Here is a 14,449-nt window from a genome sequence, read left to right as displayed (position 1 = left end):
AATGCACAGACCAACAAAAGGTCTTTTATATGTGAAATAATAATGACTTCAAAAGAAATAAACACACCCATCAACATGTCATTCTTGAAACTCCACTGTAAAGCCTAACTGGGATACAGAACTCAAGTCTCATATAATCATACTTCAATGCTTAAATAGAAGGCTATAATGAGTGCATCTACATTTGTGTATCTGATATTTGACTTAGCAAATAATTCAGGCTTGATTAGAACAATACAATGAAAGAAATCAGAGCATACCGTTCATGTGTCCTCTGATTCCTATTATTTAGTGTAAAGCCTACTGACAACATCCCAAGGTCTTTATTCAGAGGTAGAACGATTCACCCAGGCCCATCTGTTCCACCAGATTTACTGCTATGGTCTTAGCCGTGTGGGTTTTAATTTCCAGAAGGCAGTCTATTTCAGCAGCTGGATGGAACTTCTCACAGAAACAGAGGAAGACAGAGGAAACTATTTCCATGAGTGATGCAGGTGGAAAAATCTACCCCTTCCTTGTTCTTTTAATGAGCTATCTCTCAGCATCTCCTAAGATGGAAGGGTGATCAGAATGCTTCTATCCCAGTGGTATTAGTGTGAACCACAAACTACAAGCGAGTTTTCCTTATATTATAATTGGCTCCCTTCCTTAGACAAGCCTGTAGTCTCTTCTATGCTCCACTTTATCTGAACTATATGCTATGTCCATGCCAATCCATACCATAATAATTCCATGTTCTGGAGAGTTCGTGTCCACAAGAAAAAAAAAATTAGTATGTGCTTGATGACATAATACATTAAGCAAAAACATAAACATTAAATGGTAGGAAGGGCACTTTAAATACCTTTTACAACTGTGCTTTTTTTTCAGCTCTGAGGTATAAATGACAAATAGAATGAGATATTTAAAGTGTACATCCTGATACATGTACACATCGTGAAAGGGCTCATCCCATCTAGGTAATTAACATGCGTGTTACCGCACGTATTTTTTTTTTTTTTGGTGGAAAATATTTGCAGTTTTACTCCATTAGCACATTTCACGGTGTTACCCCTCATCATCACCATGTGATATGTTAGATATAGACCTTATTCATCCTAAGCTGTACCTGAAAGTTTGTATCATTTTAACCAGCATCTTCCTGTCTCCTCCACCCTCCAGCCCCCTGCACCCACGTTAAGACCCAATGTTTCTATGACCTTGACTTTTTACTTCGATTCCACATACACGTGATAGCATACAGTATTTGTCTTTTTCGGTCTGGCCTTGTTTCACTTAGCGTTAAGGCCTTCAAGGTCCAGCCATGTTGCAAATGTGAACTTCCTTCTTTCTCGTCTTAATAATATTCTGTTGTATGCTTATCCTAATCTTTGACAATTTTAAATGTCTCAAAGCATTCAGTGGCATTTGTTACCAATAAAGATTAAGGCTGATTTTTAAGAAGAAACATTGTGAAAAAATGGTAACAACTGGGGAACTTCTAAATTTAACCAAATGGAGAGCAACTGACAAAAAACCAAATGGCTTCACTTTAATAAATTGCTTTGAATATACTTCTGTAGCTATCTTTAAAATCCTAAGACCTTTATCATTACAAACAATATATTTTTAAATTTATTTATTTTGAGAGAGAGTAAGAGAGAGAGAGCACGTGTGCTAACAGTGAGGAGCCCAACATGAGGCTCGAACCCACGAATCATGAGATCATGACCTGAGCTGAAATCAAGAGTCAGATGTTTAACCAAGTGAGCCACCCAGGCATCGCCTCTCATAGGATTAATTTCCTTTCTAAGAATTATTGGTTCACCAAGAGCTTCAACACCAAGAACAAAACAATTGAGGATATTCATAATTTGGAATTCTACCCATGAAATATGTTGGTTAAATTTCCCCCAAACATCAAAAGACATTCATGTAGACTCTACTAATTTGCACATAAAATTCAAGATGAAGTTGTTTATGATTTAGAAAACTGAAGGCAAAATAATTATAAGGACAAACTTCCAGAAAATGCTTCAACAGTAGAGAAGAATATTTTAAGTGAAAAATAATTTATTATAACAATCTTCATGCTAATTACAAGTAATTCTTACACATCTATTAAGACTGCTGATTCCCCTAAGGACTTACAATAGGCCTGAAGTTACAGAATGTGTTTGAATGTAATGTAATAGAGATGATTTAATGCCTGTAAAGCTCTGCCATTGGTTTTTCTAATGGAATCAAGTAAGGACTTGGAATTTGCAATTTGCAAAGACAATAATACAAGACAAGATTTGAGTCCCTCCTATTGGCCAGGCACTGGGGTAAGCATTTTATAGAGAACATAAAGTTTTGTTTTACAACCACCTTCTGAAATCACCATTGTTATTGTCACCGCTTTTACAGATTTGACAACTGTGCCCTTGAGAGTTGGCCTGAGGTGGCACCACCCAACATAAGTGACAGAAGTTGGAAAATCCCCCTCTAAATTACGTGGAGCTCATCACTTATCCACTGGCTGGTATGGTTTACAGTCACATTATTAGAAAATGCCTCATGCAACTTTCAAAACAGTTCTATAGTCTTTTTGATAGTGATATGGATATGAATAATATTAATAATATTTGATTTATTAACTACCTTTTTATCATGAAAAAAGTTAAACAAATTGAAAGACTGAAAGAATAGTTCAAGAATCACCTGTATCCCCACCACCTAGATTTGCCACTCTTAACACTTGTGCTATCTTTATGTACCTTCAGTTCACCCATTTTTCTTTGTGTCTATAAATAGGCTCATAGATCATTTTCGAGGAAACATTTCATAGTTGCAGATACCATGAAACTTCACCCCAGTCCCTCACCTGCAGCGTACATATCCAAAAAATGAGAACGTGTGTCTAACTAAGTATAGTACCATTATCATACATAAGAAAATGAACATCACTTCTGTAATAACATCTAGTATCTGTTTCATATTAAAACATTACCTATGTTCAAAAATGTCTTTACTATTTTTTTTTCCTCTTAAACCAGGATCCAGTAAAATTCTGCACATCAATTTCTCTTGGCTGTTCTGTACCTTTACCTCTAGTCTCTCATTTTACAACACCCCTCTCCCACCTTCCCCCATGGCATTAACTTTGGAAGAGATTGGACAACTGTCTTATTGGATGTCCCACATTCTGAATTTGTCTCAATGCTTTTATTTCTGCCAATCTACTGTTTGAAAGGAACAACTAACAGAGGGGAGAGAAAACCCAAGTACAAAGAATTTTATTACAGCCATGTGTCAATGAAATTGAAACACTTACAGAATATAGAATTTTATACAGCAGCAGCTTGAAATGTGATGTAAGAGGCTGCAGATTCCCCAAGACCCCTTTTAAGGGGGGGTCCTCAAAGTCAAAGCAAATAGTGTAACTTGTAATTTGCCTTTAATACCGTATTCTTTCACATGTATACAACAGAATCCCACAGACACCGTACAAAATATGGTGACATCGGGGCACCTGGGTGGCTCAGTGGGTTAAGCATCCGACTTCAGCTCGGGTCATGATCTCGCAGTCTGTGAGTTCGAGCCCCACGTCAGGCTATGTGCTGACAGCTCAGAGCCTGGAGCCTGCTTCGGATTCTGTGTCTCCCTCTCTCTCTCTGCGCCTCACCCGCTCATGCTCTATCTCTGTCTCTCAAAAATAAAGAAACAATAAAATTAAAAAAAAAAGACAAAATATGGTGACATCATTGCTTTGATGGCTAATGGATATATGCTTGTATGTTCTTGGGTTTCCTAGAATGTAAGGTAGTATATAGGTTTATAATATGTGTACTATTTACAGAAATTAACTCAGCATAATTTCAGTAAATCTGTGCTCTTACTAGACAGTTATCACACATGTGCTATAATCTCGTAACCTTATCATTCAACAGATCATTCTTTTGAACTCCTGAATAACTGGCTATTCAGACCTGTGTTTCTTATGTCAAAGTGAAAAAAAAAAAAACAGTAAGAAGAACATACATTTGCATATCTTGTGTGACAATAATAGTTTTATATGTTTTGCAAAATATTTCTAACTTTTAGAATTTTATCTAAAGCTGTTATAGCTTCAGACTTTTGTAATTATTATTAAGAACTAAATAAAAGAAAGCTCATTACATTTTTGTTCATTTTTAAGAATGTCACTACAAATAAGAAAAATATGACAAAATCAACTTTTCCCTAAGAATTATAATTTCCCTTATTGTCTTACAGAAAGGAATATTTCTTAAACAACCTTATTGTGTCAGTTATGATGTCACTTTGAGCCCAATCATTCAAAATTTAAAGAAAAGGAAATGGAACTTTTAAATGTAGACGTGATGAGGATTCTGAAAGCCCAAAATTGTTTGGTACGGCCTTTCAAATTAGGAAGGGGAGCATCTCATGGGATGAGTCACCATATTGCAATGACTCGAAAAAGCCCACGGTAGCTCAGAGACCAAGAAAGGATTGCAGAGTTGACCTCATTCCACGCCCGCTGGATGAAGTCAGTGGAAGAAATCACTGCACTGCCTCTTTCCAATGATATAGCATTTAGTTGAATTAAAGCTACAGCTGCGAGCACAGAAGGGACTTCAGTTATTCTTTACAGAGCTGCACTTTTGCCTTCCGAGTGGATTAATGTACGGACATGACTACACTTGCCCTTTTGCTTGTATTTTTCTGCTATGAGAAGCAACCAATCATCAAAGAAGATCATCTTTTCTACGAACAGCTGGCTACAAACACTAGTGGGACTGAGCTATCCGGTGTGGAATAATTGTTCCCACCTATGGGTCATTCTAGAACAGCCAGGCTGGTATTTGCACCGATGGTGTGAAAGCAACGGGGACCCCTCAGCACAGGTTAAGGCGGTGACCACCAAACTGCACTCGTTGCCATTATATGCTTAATCCCCACTTACCCACAGTTAGAAAAATTAAATAAAACGTCATTTTTTACTTTAACACATTTTTGATGAAATAATAAAAGTTATTAATATTATTACGTTTCAACTCTTAAATACGCATCTTTTGAATATGGTGTGCGACAAAATGGCAACTATGCAAGCTGTCCTTCTGGGTATACCAAAGCACGGTGGCAGTCTCCAGGAAGATCCCTTGTGTCTTTTTTTTTTTTAATTTTTTTTAACGTTTATTTATTTTTGAGACAGAGAGAGACAGAGCATGAATGGGGGAGGGTCAGAGACAGGGAGACACAGAACCCCAAACAGGCTCCAGGCTCCGAGCTGTCAGCACAGAGCCCGATGCGGGGCTTGAACTCACGGACTGCGAAATCATGACCTGAGCCCAAGTCAGCTGCTTAACCAACTGAGCCACCCAGGCGCCCCAGATCCCTTGTGTCTTTGCTGGAACGGCAAGCTGAAGACTTCCACTTGATCCAAGGAACATCATTTTTACTTCACAATGACCAACAAATTGTGGTTATTCAGATGTGTGTATCTGGCAGACAGTTTTTCAAAAACGAACAAAGTGAGCCTTTTACTACAAGGGGGGAACAACCCAGGCAGTGTTTGTTGCCCATGATAAAATGTGAACTTTCAAACGAAAATTACAACTTCACAAAACTTTTAGCTGCCACTTTGGGCTTAGCAGCTTTCCAATACTTGAAGACTTTTCTGATGAGATCTTTGGTGATATGTGGATATTAACAGATAGGGTTTTTAGGACTGGAAATCCTGCATAGTGCAGTGAAGCAGTATTTTTCCAGGTGAGTGATACATGCATGATGTTACAAAACCATGCATGGATAAAGATCTATTTGAAGTACAAGATGGATCAATGGATACTAATGTAGCTACTGTTTGACATTCTATATTGCATTTAACCTTCAATAAACCAGTATTTGTTGGGCTGTGGTGTTGTATCAAAGAACAAGGTTCACAATAATCTGAAAAAGTCATTAGCCTACTTCCCCCCCCCTTTCCTACCACCAATCTCTGAGAGTGATCTTTTCATATACTTCAACCAAAAGAAAACAAATTCACCAGATTGAATACAGAGGCAAATATGAGAATTTGTTTTCTAGCAAGCCAGATATTCACTTGATTTGCAAAAAATGTAAATTCAAACTTCTATGTTCACTAAGTTTTGTTTGTTTTTGGAAGATGCAGTCATCTTTATTAAAAATACACTTTTTATGTTAACATATAATGTTTATTTTTGGTGGTTTTAAATGCACTCGTAAATATCTTTAAATATTCTCATTTTTAACTCCTAAAACAGTCAATATCGAGAGATATAACCCACCTAAGCTGGAGAAGCACTGACTTACAGTTATTAAAAGTGTTGAAAAGCATGTAAACATGGAATACTTACAACATTACAAGGAAAAGGGGATAAAAAATATGCATAATGTAAGATGTTTTCCTTAAGTCCCCCTTTAATTATACATAGAGAATCTTTGCAGGAAAATAGCAGAAGGTTAACAAATATTGTGGTAGGTGGAATGAGAACCTTTTAACTTTTTTTCCTTTTCTCTACTTTCTTGTGTTTTCAAAATGTTCTGTTTGATAACTGTATTTTTATTGTACCAAAAGTCGTAAAAGGCACAATCATGGTTGCAACTAAATACAATGTATCTTTGTGGGTCCATTTCAAAGAAAAAAAATACTTACCGTTGTTAAAATACTGGTTTAACTACATGATTTATTTACTCACGAAAACTTAATTGAGTGCCTATTATGGGCCATAAATTGTTGTAGGTGTTTGGGGTTCATCAATGAAAGCCAAGGTTCCTGCCTACTGATCAGAAATAGAACATAAAGAGCAAACATAATAAACACATATGATACAATTATATACGTGTGCACGCACACACACGTATGATAAAGTACATGAGGTAAGGGCTATAGCATTTCCATGAGAAAACTTCCACAGGCATTACAGTGGGAGGGGGTCTAAGGTGAAAGACTGGCCAGGATGAGGATATTCTCATTGAAAATGTGAGGCGGTAGCAGAAATCCGAGAGGTGAGGGAGACAGTTCACCGTAGGGTCTGAGAGAGAGAATCCAGGTAGAGGAACCAGGAAGGCAAGGGGTCTGTAGCACTTAGTGGACTCCAGAGACCCTGTCCCAGCTCTGTGAAGAGTCAATGGCAGGGAGGCAGACAGCAGAGGTTGGAGGCCAGCTAGGGTTCTCCTGCCTGATAGATGGTGAGGGTTGGAAAGGGTGGAAGCAGGGGAGGGCCTGGGAGAGCACCTGAGTTCTGCTGGATCCTGCAGGTAGAGGCAGTGCGATTTCCTGGTAGACTGCAGTGGGATCAGAGGGAGTGAGGTGGGGGGGCAGGGGACTTAGCAGTAAGCAGTCCACAAAAACTATCTGAATACTTTTCACAGTGAACAAACACGTTTCGATGTTTTTAAACTACTTAGTAATGGAAGGTTTGATTTTATCAGCCTTTGTTTTTATTTGGGTACGTATTTTCTTTTTTTCTTGTGCAATTATTTCTTTCAATTCAAGTCAGTTCACATACAGTGCAGTATCGGTTTCGGAGTAGGAGCCAGTGACAGATCTGTCACATGTAACACCCAGTGCGCATCCCAAGAAGTGCCCTCCTTAAGGCCCATCCCCACACCCAACACCTCCCCCCCCCCCAGCGACCCTCAGTTGGTTCTCTGTATTTAAGAGTCTCATGTTTTGTCTCCCTCCCTCTGTTTTTATCATATTTTTCCTTTCCTTCCCCTATGTTCATCTGTTGTGTTTCTCCAGTTCCACACGAGTGAGATCATCGGATATTTATCTTTCTGTGACTTAATTCGCTTAGCATGCTACATTCCACTTCCATCTGTGTTGTTTCACATGGCAAGATTTCATTCTTTTAGATCACGTGTAATATTCCATTGTATCTATATCCCACATCTACTTTTATCTATTCATCAGTCAATGGACATTTTGGCTCCTTCCATAATTGGGCTATTGTTGATAGCACTGGTATTCATTTTTAAATATAACCAGGGTATTAGATGTAGCCCCCTATTTTTAAGGCAAGGTATCTCCAACAAACGCAAGTCTGGAAATAGTTGGACAATGTCCTCTACCTAGAGCAGAGCATCCTGTTCCATTACTTACTTTTGGGTAGCATTTGGAGCACAGAAGCTTTTTTATTCTGTCACTAGAAATCAGCTCTGTATCAAGATTAATGCCAACAATACTGACTGGGGGTTTGCCTGGGTGGCTCAGTCAGTTGGGTGTCCAACTCTTGATTTCGGCTCAGGTTATGATCTCATGGTTCAGGAGTCCGAGCCCTGGATCAGGAGCCAAGATAACAGTGGAAAGCCTGCTTAGGATTCTATCTCTTTCCCTCTCTCTCTGCCCCTCCCCCATTCTCTTTCTCAAAATGAATAAAATAAATAAAAAGAAGAATATTGACAGGTATTGTTTATTTCGGTGCCAGTGGCTTCCCGCAGCTCATACCAAGTGAATAAAAGCAGAAATCTGACCTACCAAAGAAACCAGTTTCTACTGATGAAGGATTAAGTAAGGGTCCTTCTTAACCTCATAGATACGTGAACTTTCCCCTTAGGGGGCTCATCAACAAAAGTATGTTTTTGGCTCTCAACATACTTTTCTCCCATAATTAGATCATTTGTCACTGATCCTGACTCAGTCAGCTATGCAATAGTCTTATAACTTATAAATAGTCATATAACTTATAACCCCCCCTCCTGGGGGTCTCTTGCCCCCACCTCAGTATATACTACATACATCACTGCTAGATTCATCGTCTATCAGCAACATTTAGCTCTTATCACACAGTGACTCCAACCTTCACAGGCTACCTATTATCGTACAGATTCTAAGCATTGGAATTGTTTTCCTGTGTGTAAAAATACTTTAGATAAAGCAAACCATTATGGAGACATGAGGTATAATTTTATCAGTTGTGTGAGACAATATAAACTCCTTATCCTGAGCCACCGTATAGTGATTAAATGTATGGACTTCTGAATGAAAGAGAATCGAGTTGAATTAGGCCCTGCTACTAATTACTAGCTATGCCTTTGGCAAGCAATATAAACTCTCTAGGCCTCAGTTTCCTTCCCTTAAAAAATTGGAGGGGTGGATGTAACCACCCACTGCATAGGGTTGTGGTGAAAATAAGCAAAAGAACAGATACAAAGCATTGAGAAGGTGACTGGCATATAGTGAATATTCAATAAACATTAGCAGCCGCCATAATTAAATAAAAGTTTTATGTTCTAAGTGTTATCATTGTTTACAACCTTCAATAATCAAAATAAGTGTTCTAATATGTCAGATGTAAGTCTCAATATAGACTCAGGAGTGCTGGAAATTTTCATTTGTTCACTCTCTTCAATAAAATTATTATGGAGTAGGAACAATTTTTCAGTTGGCTCTCTGATAATGTTCATTGTTTAGCTCTTCCTCAAGGTCACACCAAATCCAGGAGACATGTCATGGCCAGAGGCTGGAATGTAAACTCTCTCATCTCTCTCCTATCAACGTCACGAAGAACCCATGCTGTCCAATGGCTCTCTGCTTTTGTGCCCAGAGATAAGAGAGGGGACCTTTGGTCAAGCTGGGGACCCAATGCTTCCGGCCATCCCTCCCGGGTGAGTCCATGCAGAGAAATTCATTCTTGAGGAAACATTTCCAAAGGTCCTTCTTTCCCCACTTGACTCTACTCTTTTTAAACTCATTAAATGAATTTAGGTTTTGAAAATAGATAGGACCGTATCTTCTGGAAGCTTTTAGTATTGACCACATATTCTGAGATCAAGAAATTCACGTGTTCATTGCAGCATTAATTTACAAAAGCCAAGATATGGAAACAACCTAAGGTGCCCACCAAGGGAGGAATGGGTAAAGAAGATGTGAGAATCAACTACATAGACATATTTGTCTATATGTAATGGATTATATAATCACACACCTGTATGTTATATACATAGAATATTATTCAGCCATGAGAAGGGAGGACATCCTGCCTCTTGCAACACCACGGATGGACCTTGAGGACATTATACAAGTGACCTAAATCAGAGAATGACAAGTACTGTAGGATACACCTGCTTGTGAAATCGAAAATGCCAAACTCATAAAAACAGAGTAAAATGGTGGTTACCAGGGGATAGGTGTGGGGGGATAAGGCAGATGTTAAGGATACAAAGTGACAATGGTAAATAAAAATAGTAACAGTAAGCAAGTCATAAAGATATAATGCACCGTGTAGTAAATTCTGGCAAGGATACCATATGATAATCAACTTTGCTGAGAATCTAGAACTTAATTATTCCAACCACTCAAAGAATAATATGATGGAGGTGGTAATTATCATCACAATGGCAATCAAATTACAGTATATAAATGTATCCAATTACCATGTTGCACACCTTACATTTACAATGTTATATGCCAAATATAGTCAATTTAGAAGAAAAAAAAAAGAGTGTGCCGATCTGTTTGGAAAAGAGGAAAGGGTAGAACAACAGGGAAAAGTATTTCAATAATTTGTATTTTAACAAAGTGTCCTCCAGATCCATCACTAATATTTGCAGGGCACTGATTCCCTGTGCAACCAAGCACCGTGCATCACAGCCATCCCCCCATCACCCCCACCACTCACTCACGGACACGGCTGCCTCTTGGTCAACGCTCAGACACAGGAGGGAGCAAATGGCAGGGTGGGAAGAAAGGACCTTAGGAGAGGCCGGTGCTGAGCTTGGACATGAGCTCAGGGCCATCTGGGCAATAGCATTCCAGGATCCTGATTGTGGCATGTGGTCTAGAGGGGACCACACCCGCGAGAATCTAGAGGGGAGCCCTTCTAAAGTAAAGGGCTCAGGGGGCTCTTGGGTAGCTCAGTAGGTTAAGCTTCCAACTCTTGGTCATGATCTCACGGTTCAGGAGCTGGAACCCCACCTCAGGCTTCTTGCCGACACTGTGGAGCCTGCTTGGGATTCTCTTTCTCCCTCTCTCTCTCTCTCTGCTCCTATCCCGCTTGTTCTCTCTGTCCCTCTCTCTCAAAAAATGAACAAAGTTAAATTTTTTTTTAAAGTAAAGGGCTCAGAGACGGGCAGCTCTAAGAATAGAGCTCCTCTAAGCATAGTCCTCCTCCCTTGTCACCCACTCATTCACCCTCAGGGAAGCTACAGCCCACACCACCTTGCCCAGCCGAAGCCTCAAGCTGTGTGCCTTCTGCCAGGACTCTTCTGGTACATTCTGCCACATCGCTTTACTCATTTGATGTATTTCCATCGAAATGGTTAGTGGAATTGGCAGAAATGACAACGATGTTTTTCAACCATTCAAAGAAGAAAATCCATAAAACCGTTATTCCTGCAATTTTCATTTAGACAAGAGTTACGTTCCCATCAGTTAGCTATCTTTCCTATCGCCCCCACACTAGGTACCATGGGTAATAGGTAATTCATCTGAGCTCAGTGAGTCTCACCGTTTTCACCTCTAATGTAGAAATGATAGTTCTGGCCTGAGGAATCTCAAGGCCATGAAATACTGTAAGAGAATGCATTTAAAAGTGCTTTAATTTCACGTTAAAGCACTAGACAAATATGAGTGATCAAGTTATTTATAGACACAACAAAAATACTACAAGTACTGTCTTAAAAAAGCATCTTCTAAGACTATAATATACCCAAGTACAAACTTCCAAATTTTATTTTAGTATTTTGGAGTTCTGCAGATTCACCGCCTTTTTCAAAGCCACTACCAATCTCTTAGACCAAATCCCTGGTCAACATGCCCTACGACAATGGTTTCCAAACCTGACGGTCATTAGAAAGTCAGATTTAGGAAGTCATAGAGCGAGTTCCAAGAAAGCAATGTAATTTCAAAACTGTCATAAAAATATACATCACATAATTTTATCCTCTTAATCGTTTTTAGGTATATAGTTCAATGGCATTAAATATATTCACACTGTAGTACAACCATCACCACTATCCATGTCTAGACATTTTTCATCTTCCCAAACTGAAAATACACCAATTGAACACTAACTCCCCATTCTCCTGTCTCACCCTGGAAGCCAACCTTCCACTTTCTGTCTCTCTGAATTTGGCTACTTGGGGGCCTCCTATAAATGCAATCATACAGTATTTGTCTTTTTGTGACAGGCTTAATTCGCTTCACATAATGTCCTCAAGATTCATCCGTGTTATTCAATGTAAGTTGTTTTTTTTTTTAATTTTTTTTTCAACGTTTTTTATTTATTTTTGGGACAGAGAGAGACAGAGCATGAACGGGGGAGGGGCAGAGAGAGAGGGAGACACAGAATCGGAAACAGGCTCCAGGCTCCGAGCCATCAGCCCAGAGCCCGACGCGGGGCTCAAACTCACGGACCGCGAGATCGTGACCTGGCTGAAGTCGGACGCTTAACCGACTGCACCACCCAGGCGCCCCATTCAATGTAAGTTTTAACACCTCCCCAGATGATTTAAGTGTACAGCAGGGTTTACAGCTTTACCAATTATTTTCATTTGGTATGTGATAATGTAAAAAAAAAAAATCACTAAGGAAAAAGATAATAAAATATCACTAAGAATCACAAACCTAGTCCAGCTTGTTTTCCGAAGTGCAGCCAATCTTCTCAACCTATGTATGTCATCTTATTTTATTTCAGGTTATTGTGTTATGCAATTTTGTTAGGCTAGGTTATTTTGTTAGGCTAGGTTATTTTGTATTTTATTTTCATTTTATTGTGTTAAGAACACTTAACATGACACTTGCCCTCAACAAATTTTAGTGTAGCATTCATTGTTGTTGGCTGTAGAAATATTTCACGGCCAGGGCGCCTGGGTGGCTCCGTCAGTTGAGTGGCTGCCTTTGGCTCAAGTCATGATCTCATGGTTCGTGGGTTCGAGCCCCATGTCAGGCTCTGTGCTGTCTGCACGGAGCCTGCTTGGGATACTCTGCCCCCCTTTCTCTCTGCCCCTCCCCCACTTACTCTCTCTCTCTCTGTCTAGCTCTCTCTTAAAAATAAACTTTAAAAAATATTGCACAGCCAAGTTGGAGAGTGAGTATAGTGTTTTCACCTTACTGAAATGTTACGCTGTTGATGAGAATTCTCCATTCTTCCCTTTCCCCATCCTTGGCAACCACCACTCCACTCTATGGTTGCATGTATTTGACCTGATACAAGTGCAATCATGCAGCGGTCTTCTCCCCATGACGGGCTTATTTCACCTAGCGTAATACCATCAAGGTTGACCTGCGTTGCGGCATATGGATGGACTTCCTTTCTTTAAGGCTGAATAGTATCCCACTGTAGGTATAAACCATCCATTCACCTGTCAGTAGAGATTGAGGCTGTTGCAAACAGTGCTGCCACAAGGGAGGGCTATTATCTCTCTGAGATCCTGATTCTCTTGAATCAAGACCCCGGATTGCTGGATCATAGGGTAGTTTTATTTTAGTATTATTATTATTATTATTATTATTATTATTATTATTATTATTTACCTTTTTGCGGAACCTGCATACTGTTTTCCAATAGCAGTCGCACCCTTTTGTATTCCCTCCAACAGAGGGCAAGGGTTCCAATTTCTCCACACACTCACCAATACTTATCTTCATTTCTGATAATAGCCATCCTGACAGATGTGAGCGGACACTTCACGGTGGTTTGGGTTTATCAGTCTTTGAGTTCCTCCATGCTTGTGTCAGCTTCTTTGAGACAGCTCAGACACTGACTGTCCTGGGAAATGGTCCCTGACAGCTTCCTGCATCTCAGTACAGGTCCTTCCTGAACAACATCTGCACTCGTGTTATAACTAAACCTTGAAATACGTGTGCCCTCCCACTAACATAGAAATGCACTGAAACCCCTACTGTGTAGTAACTAATAGCAGGGAATTGAGAATGAGGGATAAAAGATGGTTTTGAATCCCGGTACCTCCATTTCCGAGCTATGCGACTATGGAGAGTTCTTCAAAGCCCATAAGCCTTAGGGGCACCCGGCTGGCTCAGCTGGTACAGCCTGCCACCCCCGATCTTGTGATTGTAAGGTCAAGCCCCACACCGGGCATACAGATGACTTAAAAATAAAATGTTTAAAGGCAATCAGTAAGCTTTAGCCTCCTTAATCAGAAAATGCAAACAAAAACACCCAGCTCACGCAGCAGTTATGAGTATTAGTACGTATGAGACACTCAGCCAAGAGGCTGACACGGGGTAAGCACTCAGGAAAAGGGACGCATCATTTAGCTGGTGTGACATTCGTCTTCACAGAGGGCATCATGGGGTATGTGCTGACATGCATGCAAGTTGAAGGAGTCTATCCAATGAAGCCAAAGGCAATGAAACGGTAGTGGTGCTGAGCCCGGGGTGTGCAGTCTGCACACTGTCCAAAGGCACCTGCGTGGGGATAAGTGGAAGCAGCTCAGCTCACCCTGTCGCTGCACGTCACCCATTTCACCCCTGGTAGGGGCGCATCAGCCCAGGGGA

At 39.9% G+C, this 14,449-nt stretch overlaps 1 protein-coding gene across 4 annotated transcripts in view; it reads right to left on the bottom strand.

The window, feature by feature from the left end:
- Window positions 1–14,449, bottom strand: part of PRKG1 (protein kinase cGMP-dependent 1) — a 1,240,511-nt gene that overhangs the window by 352,734 nt on the left and 873,328 nt on the right. The window lies entirely within an intron of this gene.

This window comes from Acinonyx jubatus, chromosome D2, assembly GCF_027475565.1.
Source record: "Acinonyx jubatus isolate Ajub_Pintada_27869175 chromosome D2, VMU_Ajub_asm_v1.0, whole genome shotgun sequence".
Classification (NCBI taxonomy): Eukaryota; Metazoa; Chordata; class Mammalia; order Carnivora; family Felidae; genus Acinonyx; species Acinonyx jubatus.
This window is presented reverse-complemented; position numbering and strand designations above follow the sequence as displayed.